The following is a 12,522-nucleotide window of genomic DNA, read 5'->3' on the forward strand; positions in this document are numbered from 1 at the left end:
CCAGCACCGCCCAGGTAGGGGCGGCCCCCTGGCGCCCTTCCTGGGTAGGGAAAGAAGTGCCCCGGCCTGCAGGGGCCGCGAGGGATGCCTGGGTCCGAGCGTCTCTCGAGCAGCCGCGCACGCGCCGGCTCAGCGAACTCGTGCGTGCAGTGAGCCAGGTGCACTAGTTGCACGCGCGTCCCGCTCGCCCGAGCCCGGCGGGCCCGCCTGGCGTCCGGTCATCTCCCGGAGCAGGTCGGTCCGAGAGGCCCGCGGTGCCCCTCCTGGCCGCCCGGAGCGCGCGGAGCGCCGGCGCCGCCAGTTAAAGTGTAGCGGGGCCGGGCCGCCGCCGACCGTCCCTGCACTCGGGCCGAGCTGCCCACGGTGAGTAGCGGGGACGCGCTAGACCCCGGGTCCACCCGCCGCGAACGGCCCCGGCCGCAGCCCGGAGCCCCAGCGGCCTCAGGCCGAGAGGTCGGGTGGGTCCGGAGGACCCCGGCTGAACGCCGAGGCTGGGGCTCCACTTGACGCTGCGGCTGAGCCCCGGGAAACAAAAACGGTGGGACGGGGACAGCAAAGCCTCACTGAGTTCTTCGCGGGAGCTAGTTCCTCGCAGGAGCTAAGTTATATGTAATTCGTGTAATAGAAACCCTCCCTTTCCCCGGGTGTTCTGGTCAACGTATGTTTTCACAAAATGAGGCCTGACACTAACACTTCGGTCTCCGGAGGCGGAAGCCTTCACCCTTTGAGTTTGGAGGCGGGTTTTCGAGTTTCACTGAGTTCAGGATTAATGAGCAGCGTTAAATGCAAATTTTGGGTCCGCCTTTCAGAGAGCCAACCCAGCCCCTCATGTCCAGCAGGGTCTGGAATCTGCATTTAACTTGACATTGCTGGTAATTCTGCGCAGGTGGACCAGGACCATCCTGTGAGGCACAGTGGTTTGGGGGAAGGTTAATAAAAATCAGCTGGGCCAACAGCAGATCAAAGTGCTTGGAACTTTGCTGCTTCAGCTGCCTGGGTTTGCAAAGGACAAGGTGGGGGTGACCAACTCAAGGTCCCTTAAACTTGTAGGCCAAGTTAGGTCCATTCTTTACATGAGACCAAGGCCTAAGGAGGGATGGAATTGTCAGCTGGTGCGAGGTTGACTTAGTCAAGCAGCTCTTTTGCTGAGCTCCTGTGCACCAGGCCTGGCCCACCTGCCTGATCCAGATTCGGGCCAGCATGGAGCGGGCCCAGCTAGAGCTGGGGGCTATGGCATGCACACTTGTAGGTTTCAGGTGACGCTTCCAGAGGATTGGTCTGGTTTCTAACCAAGGAGAGTGGCTCAGGTGAGGTTGTTGCCTCACGCATGCCTGGGGCTGGGCCACCCTGGGCCCCTCTCTCAACCTCTCTGAGTTGCTTTGAGCCCTGGGGTCCCAGAGATCATTTGCAGCTCTAACAGTTGTCTTTCTTCTGAGCAAACACGTGCAGGGTGCCAACCCTGGGGTGCAAAGGTGCCCCTGGACTGAGAATGAGGGCGGTGAGAACATGTTCAAGGGCACATGTGCCCAGCCTGCTGTGGAAGCACAGATGCAGACAGCCTCGTCTTCCAGCTCTTGAGATCATGAACTTTGTCCCATGGTGCAGAGGAACCACGGCAGGCGTTTTGGCGGTGGTCAGTTTTCAGTTTTAGAAAGCCCACCTGGGTGGCTATGCTAGGCCGTGGGAGGCCAGTCCCTCTGAGGCCAGCGAGGAGGCAGGTGCTAACCAAAATGCGTTCACTGGACAAATAGCCGAGTCCCTGTGGGCCAGGCTTCGAGCCGTGCCAGCTTTACAGCTGGCCCCAAAGCAGGCCCTGCTGCAGGAGCTTGGGCTGTTGAGTGTGAGGGCTTTGGGGACAACCAGGGATGCAGAGGTTAGTCCTCTATCTGGAAATAGAGTTTGTGAGTCAGACATTTATAGGGGTGGTAGAGACGGGAGGAGGATAGGTCCCCGGGGAAGGAGAACTCCCTGGAGGTAAAGGCTAGGAAAACCTGAGAGTGAGGGGGCAGCCGAGGTGTCAGATGAGGCAGAGGGGCCAGGGGTGGCCTGGCCTGAGGTGGGCCCCTGGCTTAGGTCCTTGGCAAGAAGGGGTGAGACAGGCAGGGGAGGAAGTGGGTTTGGAGGTGGAGTGGGGTGGTTTTCTTTCAAGAAAGGGCAAGGTTAAGATTATTTCTCCAGGGGAGGAAACTGGTGTGCAAAGGAGAGAGGAGACATGAGGCCAGCATGGTGCCGAGGCGGCTGAGCATCGGGTAGGAGGAGTAGGAGGAAGGAACCTGGGCAGCAGGTGCTGGCCATTGACTTGGGACACAGACTGAGTGATCCCCCAGTGCCCTGGGTCCAGGGTTGGGTGTGTGTGGGCAGAGGTGACACTGCCCTGGTCCTGGTTCTCTGATGCCCACGGCAGGACTGCAGAGTGGGCAGTCCCATGGAGAGCCCTTCAGCCACAGCTGGTGTTCTCTGTGGGCCAGCAAGGTGTGCCTGCCTGTCTTTTCGGGGGGAAGGGGTCTGCTCTGGCTCGGAAGTTCATTCCAAAAAGTGTCCCTCCACAAGAGGGCTTTGTTGGTTAAGCATGCAGCCTCCAAGGTGGCCTGCTGGAAGGAACACCATTTGTTTGAATGCCTAAGTCCAACAGTGTCGTGGCTTTAAACAGGAGGTGGGGCCATTGCAGGTCAGGAGGTCTCAGCTTCCTCTCTCTCTCTCTAACCTCTGGAAGTCACTGCCCTTCTCAGAGCCTCAGTTTCCTTTGCTGTAAAGTGGGCAGATGAGACAGTGTAATGGCAGTGAGGTGACTCAAGTCTGTGAGGGAAGTGCAGATGCGCTGATCTTCCCCCTTTGGCCATGAATTCTTCTGGGTCTAGCTTTCTGAAAGAGCCACTGTGCAGTGTGCCTTCAAGTCTTGGTATTTAGTAGGCGCTTGTGAAATGCTTGAATGAACGAATGAATGAGTGCATACCTTCCTCCTAGGCCGGCACCAAAGCCTGCCTGCCCAGGAGAGCTGGTTTGAGTTTCTTCCTCCTCTTCCTCCTCTGGTGGGGTGAAGGGCACCTCTCCTGGAGCCTGGAAGACCACTCTGTCTAGTACCCATGGCTGTGACCCCAGAACCCCTGGGACAGGCTCTGTGCCGCTGCTGGGGGTGGAGAGACCAGGGTTCCAGATCCCTGGCTGTGCTAGTTACTCCCCAGTGCCAGCCTCGTATGAGGTTGTGTGTGTCCTGGGGCCTCAGTTTCCCCATCCATAACATGAAGCTGACATCAGCCCTGGTGGCCTGGCAGGGCTGTTGGGAGACTCTGAAGAGGTGGGAAAAAGCTGAAGGACTTAAAAGTGCTGTGTAAATTTAGGGGCAGGGGAGGTGGGACAAGAAATAAACAGATGATCTCCACGGCCCAAATAGGGAAATTCCTTTGGACCCAAGTGCAGCAATGCCCTCAGGCTGTCGCTTTCATCAGACCTTTGTTTCTCTGCCCTATCCGTGGGCAAGGGAACAAGGCCATCAGGGTTGTTGACATGTCCCAGGCCCAGTCTCCACCCACACAGGTGGAATTTTCCACTTCTTTTTTTTTTTTCAAATATTAATCAAGGCCCCAGCCAGTCAACAGTGGACCCATTGTCTCATGAAGAGCAAGCTGTTTCTGGCAAACACTGGCCACCTCCCAGGGCCCCAGCAGCCCTCCCGAGCTGGGACGGGTGCTGTTGGGAGCACCCCACCCTCGGTACCACCCTCCCCCCGCCACCCAGTGTTCTGCTCCAGCTGGTTGAGTTTTGCAGAGTCCGTGGCCATGCCTGCTTTGAGCCAGGGACCCTGAGGCCACACTGAGAGCTTGCCCCCTGTTCACAGCGGGGCCATAGTTTCTCTGCTCCAGTGAGGAGGGCTGGCCCAGGAAGGCCCACAGACGCGGGCCACGGTGTTCAGTCCATGTTAACACTACCCCTGCCAGTTCCTGGGGCGAAACCCCGTGAGGCCACAGCCCCTGTGTACTTGCGCCGATCTTCACGTGCGCTGTCACACTGGCGCCTGGAAGAAGGTCCAGAACGCGGAGGAGGCTTGGTACTGTTTTTCTCTCAAAGCCCCAACTGTATGTGGGTGACAGAGTCGGCCTCCCAGAGCTTGAGGGAGGATTACTGGAGATGTCAGGGGGTGGAGCAGTGGGCATGTGTGGGACTCATACCAAAGCGGCAACCACCTGTCTCTCCATCAGTGTTACTTGGAACCAGGGTCCGTGGATGCTGGTTGATGTCCTACCCTAGCCTTGGTGCCTGATTGATTCCTGCACTTTCGTTCAGTGATGGAGCTGTTTGTAGTTGACACAAGGAAGCAGTGGGCGTTTTTAAGCAGCCCACCTGGCAGTCCGTAGGGCCCTCTGCCGCTAAGCCCCTCCAGAAGCTTGAAAGGGACACAGTAGCGGGCATGTGTGGGAAAGTTGGCTGACTCGTATCTCGCCGCTGCTTTATAAAAGGAAGTGAGCTGGCTATCTGCAGGGCTGCTGCCGGGTGTGATCTGGCGTCCCTGTCCCGGCCCCGCCGTGCCTGCGATGGCGCATCGACAGGGGGTCGCGTAGCACCTCCAGGGCCTGGCTGGCCTCCGGAGGAGTGTGTCTGCGAGCCTGTGGTAGCGCCTGAGTGAACGCGGACTAAAGATCAAGCAGGCCTTGCATTTCTCTAATGATCAGTGATGTTGAGCATCCCTTCATGAGGTATCACCTCACACCAGTCAGAATGGCCATCGTCAAAAAATCTACGAACAGTAAATGTGCTTGAAGGAGGAAGCGGGTAGCAAACCTTTGTTGAACGCCCCGACTTGTGTGGAACAGGGTGGAGTCCATCAGCCTACATCAGGCTCCGGCCTCCGAGTTTCTCCCGCTCTGCCTTCATTCCCTCACTCCTTTAGCAGACAGATCTGAGATTTAAAACAGATAGCAACAACGAAAGCCCTTTTTGTTATGGAAAATTTGGAACACATACAAAATTAGCCAGAAGAGAGTATTGAATCCCATATCCCATCCCCTCATGGGTGATCCTGTTTCGTCTGCCCCCCACATCCCTGGGGTTTTTTAAACCAAATCCCAAATATTGCTTATTTTTTTCTGTCAATCTTTCAGTAGGTATTTCTGAAACAGTCATTTTAAACAACATTACCACAGAACCAGTGTCACATCTGACAAACAGTGACTTCTTAATATCCTCAAATATCCGGTCAGTGTTCAAATTCCTAGGACCTGAGTGAGATCCACACGTCATTCTCTCATGATCTGTGGATTTCCCTCCATCTCTCTCTGCCTTGTTTCTTTTTCACTTGAACTTGTTGAAGAAATGTCGGGCTTTCCCTTGGCCTGGATTCTGTGTGTGGGATCCCACGTTCCTCTGATCTTCGAATTTCCTCCAAATCGGTGGATTTAGAAGTGTGAGCAGATTCAGGTCTGGAGTTTGTGGTGAGGATATTTCATTGTGTTCTCTCATTCACACATATCTCATTCAGACATATGCAAAGGTGAGAGGGGAGGAGCTGCAAACATTAGAGGCCCCCGCAGAGGCTGGCGCCCACTGTCGCCAACAGGAAACCCCTGGCCCGGGTCACACAGAAGTCCTGGCAGAGCTGGGGACAAAAGCCTGGCCTGTGGTTGGCATCATACTTGGGGCTCCTCCCTGGGGTTTTCTTGGCATTCTGAGCAGTCTCTGCCCTGTCCTGTGTCCCACCCTCGGCACCAGGAGGGCACAAGGACAAGTGGGCCCTGCCCAAGCAGCCGGAGTTATCTCCGAGGCAGCAAATGATTAGCTAATTCAAGAGAAGAGGGGAGAGTTTCTGATTCATTTGTTTATTCGGCACCAAAATGTGGGGGATGAGAGTTTTAGGAAGAGAAACTTGACTTTTGAAGAAAATGAGTTTTTTTTAATTAAAAAAAATTAAGCTACAACATACAGTAAAGTGTACTGATGGTGAATTTTTATCTGTATATGCACCCAGGTGATCATCACCAGGTCAGGATCCAGAATGTTCCTTGTGCCCCTTATTTTATTTTATTTTATTTTATTTATTTATTTGCTGTGGCATGCAGGATCTTAGTTCTCCGACCACGGATCGAACCCATGCCCCCTGTAGTGGAAGCACGAACTCTTAACCACTGGACCACCACGGAAGTCCCTCCCTGTGCCCCTTCTAAGTGGTACTTCTCTCTGCCCTGGCACAGATGTCTCAGTTCAGTGTCCGCATCTCAGACTGCCCAGGTGTGGGAGCTGTAGGCTGCATGCCGGCCTGCCCCCATCATGTGTCTACTCAGCTAGCATTACAGAGTGCCGGACTCTGCGTTGGGGGCCAGGCCACAGAGCCTTTGGCTGGGGCGATGGGCCTTTGACAGCTCATTTCACTTCTTGGGTTGAGGTCTCAGTAAGTGGTACAAACAGAAGTCCCAGGATGGATGTGTCCAGGGGCCGAGAAAGGCTTCTCAGAGGGAGCATTGGCTGAGCAGGGTCTGAGGGAAGGTGAGAAGTGACCAGGTGCAAGGAGGTGGGGACCCCATACCTGGAAGAAGGAGCACACGTGCAAAGGCCCAGGGTGGGAGGGAGGGTAGGTGGTCTGGGTGCCTGGAGCCCAGAGAGTGAGGCTCATGGTTGGGTGAGGGGTGATGGGTGAGGCGGGGGCAGGAGGCAGGGCTCCTGGGGCTGTGAGGAAGCTTGCTCCACCATCTTGGGAGGATGGGTGGCCTGGGCTGGAGGTGGGCAGTGAGGTTCCTATGGGGGGAGGGGGCAGCTCCCCAGGGTTCTTCACTGGACCATTACTCCCCAGCCCGGCTGCCTCTCTGACCAGACCCTTCCCACCGGGGCCACCACCCCAAACTCCCCTCCTCCCACCCCAGGGCTGGGCGATCTGGCAGCTATGTCATTGAGAAGGCTTTGCCAGACTGCAGGGAAGCAGCCGAACTTTACCACTTCTTGGCCTCCACAGCCTTGGGTGGTGCCTTGTCCCCTTTCCATGTGCTGACGGTGACTTTTTAGCTCCCAGAATGTGGCTGTGTTGGGCGGGTGCTGCCTGTGACTTGAAAAGGGACAGGGACTCCCCTCTCAGGCTTGTTTTCTATGATGTAGGGCTGATGTTGACGGTGATGATGATGATGATGAAGCCCGCTCCCCCAGGGTCTGTGGGAGATTCAGTGCGTGTAACCCACGTGAAGTGCTCAGGATGGGTGGCTGCCCCTATTATGACTACTTTACTTATAACTCTGTTTGGTTTCGTGGCTTAATGGAGCTCCGTGAACAGACCGTGGCAGCTACGGAGCATTATTCATTTGACCCACACAAAGCCCAGCCTAGAAGGTTGAGAACCTTGTCAGAGGTCTCTCAGGAGAGCAGGTCAAAGCTGGAACTAGAAGGCCAAATCAAAGGCAGGTGGCCTGCTCTGAATCCTGCATTGGAGAACAACCCCTCAGAGACCCCCAGAAAGGCGAGGATGGCGGCGCCCTCCCCCCCCAACTTTCTGCAGCTCTCGCTCAGGATTGTCGTCACCACCCTGGCCCATGGGCTCAGAGACAGTGCCAACCTTGGGGCACCAAGGGGCTTAGTGCCCACGAGCAACTGAGCTTTGTGCCTCGGTCTGCTCAAGCCGTGTCTGTAGTGACAGGGCTACCCAGCCACTGTGTAAATGGTTAACAGCATCCTTTCTTGTGACGGGGCCCTTTTTATGGCTCTGTCCCCCATGGGTGGACAGTGAGGTTTTCACCATTGTTTGCCAGCATAAACAACTCGGGACAGACCTCTAGGCTTGTTTTTTCACAGCTGTGCAGAGTTCTCTTTTGGTTAAATTCTTTTTTTTTTTTTTTTTGCCTGCGCCATGCAGCATGTGGGATTTTAGTTCCCCAACCAGGGATCGAACCATGTGCCCTGCATTGGAAGCGCAGAGTCTTTTTTTTTTTTTTTTTTCCAGGTGGCTTTGCTGTTCTTTTATTCTGACTCCCAGGTCAATAGTTTTCCCATTGCATCATGTCTTACTTTTTTTTTTTAATTAAAAAATTGCTTTTTTATTGGAGTATAGTTGCTTTACAATATTGTGTTAGTTTATATTGTACAGCAAAGTGAATCAGCTATATATATATATATATCCCCTCTTTTTTGGATTTCCTTCTCATTTAGGTCCCCACAGAGCATTGAGTAGAGTTCCCTGTGCTATACAGTAGGTTCTCATTAGTTATTTACTTTCTACATAGTATCAATAGTGTATACATGTATGGGCTTCCCTGGTGGCGCAGTGGTTGAGAATCTGCCTGCTAATGCAGGGGACACGGGTTCGAGCCCTGGTCTGGGAAGATCCCACATGCCACGGAGCAGCTGGGCCCGTGAGCCACAACTACTGAGCCTGCGCGTCTGGAGCCTGTGCCCCGCAACGGGAGGGGTCGCGATAGTGAAAGGCCCGCGCACCGCGATGAAGAGCGGTCCCCGTACCGCGATGAAGAGTGGCCCCCACTTGCTGTAACTAGAGAAAGCCCTCGCACGAACTGAAGACCCAACACAGCCAAAAATAAAAGAAATAAATAAAGTAGCTATAAAAGTAATGGATTTTTATAAAAAAAAAAAAAAAAAAAAAAAAATAATAGTGTATACATGTCAATCCCAATCTCCCGATTCATCCCACCCCCCACCCCTTTCCCCCTTGGTATCCATATGTTTGTTCTCTACGTCTGTGTCTCCATTTCTGCTTTGTAAATAAGATTGTCTATACCAATTTTTTCAGATTCCACGTATATGCGTTAATATACGATATTTATTTTTCTCTTTCTGACTTACTTCACTCTGTATGACAGTCTCTAGGTACATCCGTGTCTCTACAAATGACCCAACTTCGTTCCTTTTTAATGGCTGAGTAATATTCCATTGTATATATGTACCACATCTTCTTTATCCATTCCTCTGTTGATGGGCATTTAGGTTGGGAAGCGCGGAGTCTTAACCACTGGACCACCAGGGAAGTTCCTCTTTCGGATAAATTGTTAGAAGAAGTGGGATTGCTGAGACAGAGGGCTGCACCTTTAGAACCCTGATGCGTCCCTCACCTTCGGGAAGGGTCTACACGTTCCCCAGCTGTGCCCAAAGCAGAATCATTATTTGCCATTGGCCCTGCCTGGCAGAGCTTCTCAAAGGTTGAAGCAGGTCTTGTGCCCTATTTACGTGCAGGCCTGGCCGAGACTGCTGGCCCCTCTCCAGAGTTCTGTCATCTCTTCTTGCGTAACTGACAAAAGCCAGGACCTCAGTGGCCCCAAGGATCTGATCCTAGTCTGGTAAGTGTGCTGGCTCCGAGCTAGAAAGGAAACACACACACACACACACACACACACGTGTGCATGCCAAGAAATTGTGAAGAACCCTGTTCAAAGGGTCGTTTCGGGAAGTTTTGTCAGTCCTCCAGCTGTGCAACTCTGGAGACAGACTCTGTCCCAAGCATGGGTACTCCAGATGTGGTGGGTAAACATTTTATCCTAGGCACAGTGCTTTTGCAATTTGACTTTGACAGAATTATCAAGTTTGTTGTGCAATTGGTCACAAGCTCAAAATTACATGGAAATCTGTCTTGTCATACAAGGCAATCAGTGTTCTGACCACAAAATTTGGCAAATTTTTCCATACCAGTCTTTGCTTACTGATTTCAGAACTAAATGAGAATTGTTAGTTGCTACAGAGGACTATGGTGATGAAAGCTGCAGTACTCAGAAGGACATGGAGGCCCTACGTTTGTTCCCCCTCATTTAACGTCACCTCTCCACTTAACATTATCTCTCCACATACGCTGTGTCCATCACTGGTGTTCAGAGTGGGGGCCGGAATTGACCAAAGCCTTGCTTCCCGGCCGGAAGTACCATAGGGTCCAGGTGTCCAGCTCCAACCTGACCGGCCAGACGCCATGTGTGGCTTGGTGGGCTGCCCTGCACCCCAGGAAGATGAGTGAGGATGAGGATGAGGGTCTTCTCCCCTTGACTGGGAGGTGGAGAGGGTGGAAGTGTCCTGTCCCCCATGCACAGTGATTGGCTGACCCTTCCTCTTCCACTCAGAGCCCCAAGAGTGGACAGACAGCCCTAGACACAGAGCCAAGGCTGGTCCCAGGAAACAGGGTGGGTCAGGGGTACAGGCACCCAGAGTCAGAAGAAAGCCTTTGATGCCCCCCACCCACCTTAACCCGCACCCACGTTGTGACCCCTGCCCCACTCCCCACCCCCAGCGCGCACGCACACACACACACACACACACACACACACACACACTCAAATTCAAATGAACACACATGCTATCCTGTCTTTCTCCGGTCCCATAGCTCCCAGCCCGACCCCGCCCCTCATACTCCGTACTGCCGATGACCGGCAGCCCTGGGCAGTAGAAGGGGCTGCTTCCCTGTGACTCCTGCCCCCTGTTGGTCAGTCTGTCCACCCTCCCAGTCTGGCAGCCTGAGAGGGCACTGCTAGGGGTTGGGGTGTCCCTGCCCCCAAGGAGTCCCCTTTGGGTAGCAAGCCCCTCCTTCTTCAGCGCTCCCCTGCCACCCCCGTTCTCACTGCCCTGTGAGCGCGTGTAGGTCCTGCCACCTCCCAACACTGTGAGGCCACCGAGAGCCGGGAACCTGAGTGCCTCCTCTCCCCTCCTCAGCTCAAGGCCTGGCTTCTGAGGGGAGGGGGAGGCAGCCCCCTTGGATGGGCCTCAGGAACAGGGACATGTTGCTTCAAGGTGGGAGGCTCCCTCCAGGCCTGGGCACCAGGATCGCCAGGGGAGAAGAGGAAAGGCCAGCCCACTCCTAGCCATGGCATGGGGTGGAGAGCTGGCCACATGCACCCCCAGGAAGGGGAAGTGAGACTGGGCAAGTGCCCTGGGCTCTCCTGTCTTCATTATTCAGCAAATCCTAAGCTGGGGATCCTTTGGGGAATGTGGGTTGGGGCAGAGACGCGTGAGGGCGTTTCTTCTCTGCAGAGGTGGGGCCAGACGGAAACGTGCAGTTTGGTCCCCCCATGCCCAGCCCCACCCCTGCCCAGGGACCAGAGAGATCTGTGCCTAGCTCAAGGCCAGACCCAGACCTTTGAGAACAATGAAATGTGCCCTGCACATTGGGGCATGCCGGAAGGGGTTGTTGGAGAAGAGCTGTGATAGGAGGTGGGGTCTGGGGATGACTGAGGCCAAGGAGAGTAAATGACCTGCTGCCACTCCATGAGGAAGGGGTCTGGTAAAAATACATCATATAAAACTTACCATTTTAGCCATTCTTTTAAAAAGTGTACAATTCAGTGGCATGAAGTACATTCACAGGGTCGTGCAATCATAGCCACTATCCATTTCTAAAACTTTTCATCACCCCAAATAGAAGTTCCATACCCATTGAACAGTAACTCCCCATTCCCTCTCTCCACAGTCCCTGGTAACTTCTTCTCTACTTTCTTTTTCTATGGATTTACCTCATATAAGCGGAATCATACAATAATTGTTGTTTCATGACTGGTTTATTTTACTTAGCATAATATTTTCAAGGTTCACCCATGTTGTAGCATTTTCTTTTTTTGGTTGATATTCATTTTTATTTATTTATGTTAATTTAATTTTTAATTTATATTGGAGTATAGTTGATTTACAATGTTGTGTTAGTTTAAGGCGTATGACTAAGTGATTCAGTTATACATGTACATATGTCCATTCTTTTTCAGATTATTTCCCATATAGGTTATTACAGAATATTGAGCAGAGTTCCCTGTGCTACACAGTAGTAGGTCCCTGTTAAATATCCATATTATGTATAGTAGTGTGCATATGCTAACCCCAAACTCCTAATTTATTCCCTCTACCTTCCCCCTGCCCCCTCAACCACAAGTCTGCTTTCGAAGTCTGAGTCTGTTTCTGTTTTGCAAATAAGTTCTTTTGTATCATTTTTTTTCTTAGAGTCCACATATAAGTGATATCATATGATATTTGTCTTTCTCTGTCTGACTTACTTCACTTAGTATGATCATCTCTAGGTCCATCCATGTTGCTGCAAATGGCATTATTTCATTCTTTCTTATGGCTTAGTGATATTCCATTGTATATATGCACCACATCTTCTTTATCCATTCTTCTGTCAGTAGACATTTAGGTTGCTTCCATGTGTTGGCTATTGTGCTATGAACATAGGGATGCATGTATCTTTTGGAATTATAATTTTGTTCAGGTATATGCCCAGGAGTGGGATTGATGGATCATATAGTAGTTATATTTTTAGTTTTTTGAGGAACCTCCATACTGTTCTCCATAGTGGTTGTACCAACTTACATTCCCACCAACAGTGTAGTAGGGTTCCCTTTTCTCCACACCCTCTCCAGCATTTATTGTTTGTAGACTTTTTAATGATGCCCATTCTGACTGGTGTGAGGTGATACATCATTGTAGTTTTGATTTGCATTTATCTAATAATTAGCAATGTTAAGTATCTTTTCATGTGCTTTTTGGCCATCTGTATGTCTTCTTTGGAGAAATGTCTATTTAGATCCTCTGCCCATTTTTTGACTGGGTTGTTTTGTTTTGTTTTTGATATAG

The 12,522-nt window shown here is 52.3% G+C and overlaps 1 protein-coding gene across 1 annotated transcript in view; it reads left to right on the plus strand.

Moving 5' to 3' along the window:
- Window positions 1-45: 45 nt before the first annotated feature.
- Window positions 46-12,522, plus strand: part of CHDH (choline dehydrogenase) — a 61,973-nt gene continuing 49,496 nt past the window's right edge. Inside the window, exon 1 of the mRNA XM_007174782.2 lies at window positions 46-363. The gene's annotated coding sequence lies outside the window, so the exon portion shown is untranslated. The remainder of the gene's footprint in view (window positions 364-12,522) is intronic.

Source organism: Balaenoptera acutorostrata, chromosome 10, assembly GCF_949987535.1.
Source record: "Balaenoptera acutorostrata chromosome 10, mBalAcu1.1, whole genome shotgun sequence".
NCBI lineage: Eukaryota > Metazoa > Chordata > Mammalia > Artiodactyla > Balaenopteridae > Balaenoptera > Balaenoptera acutorostrata.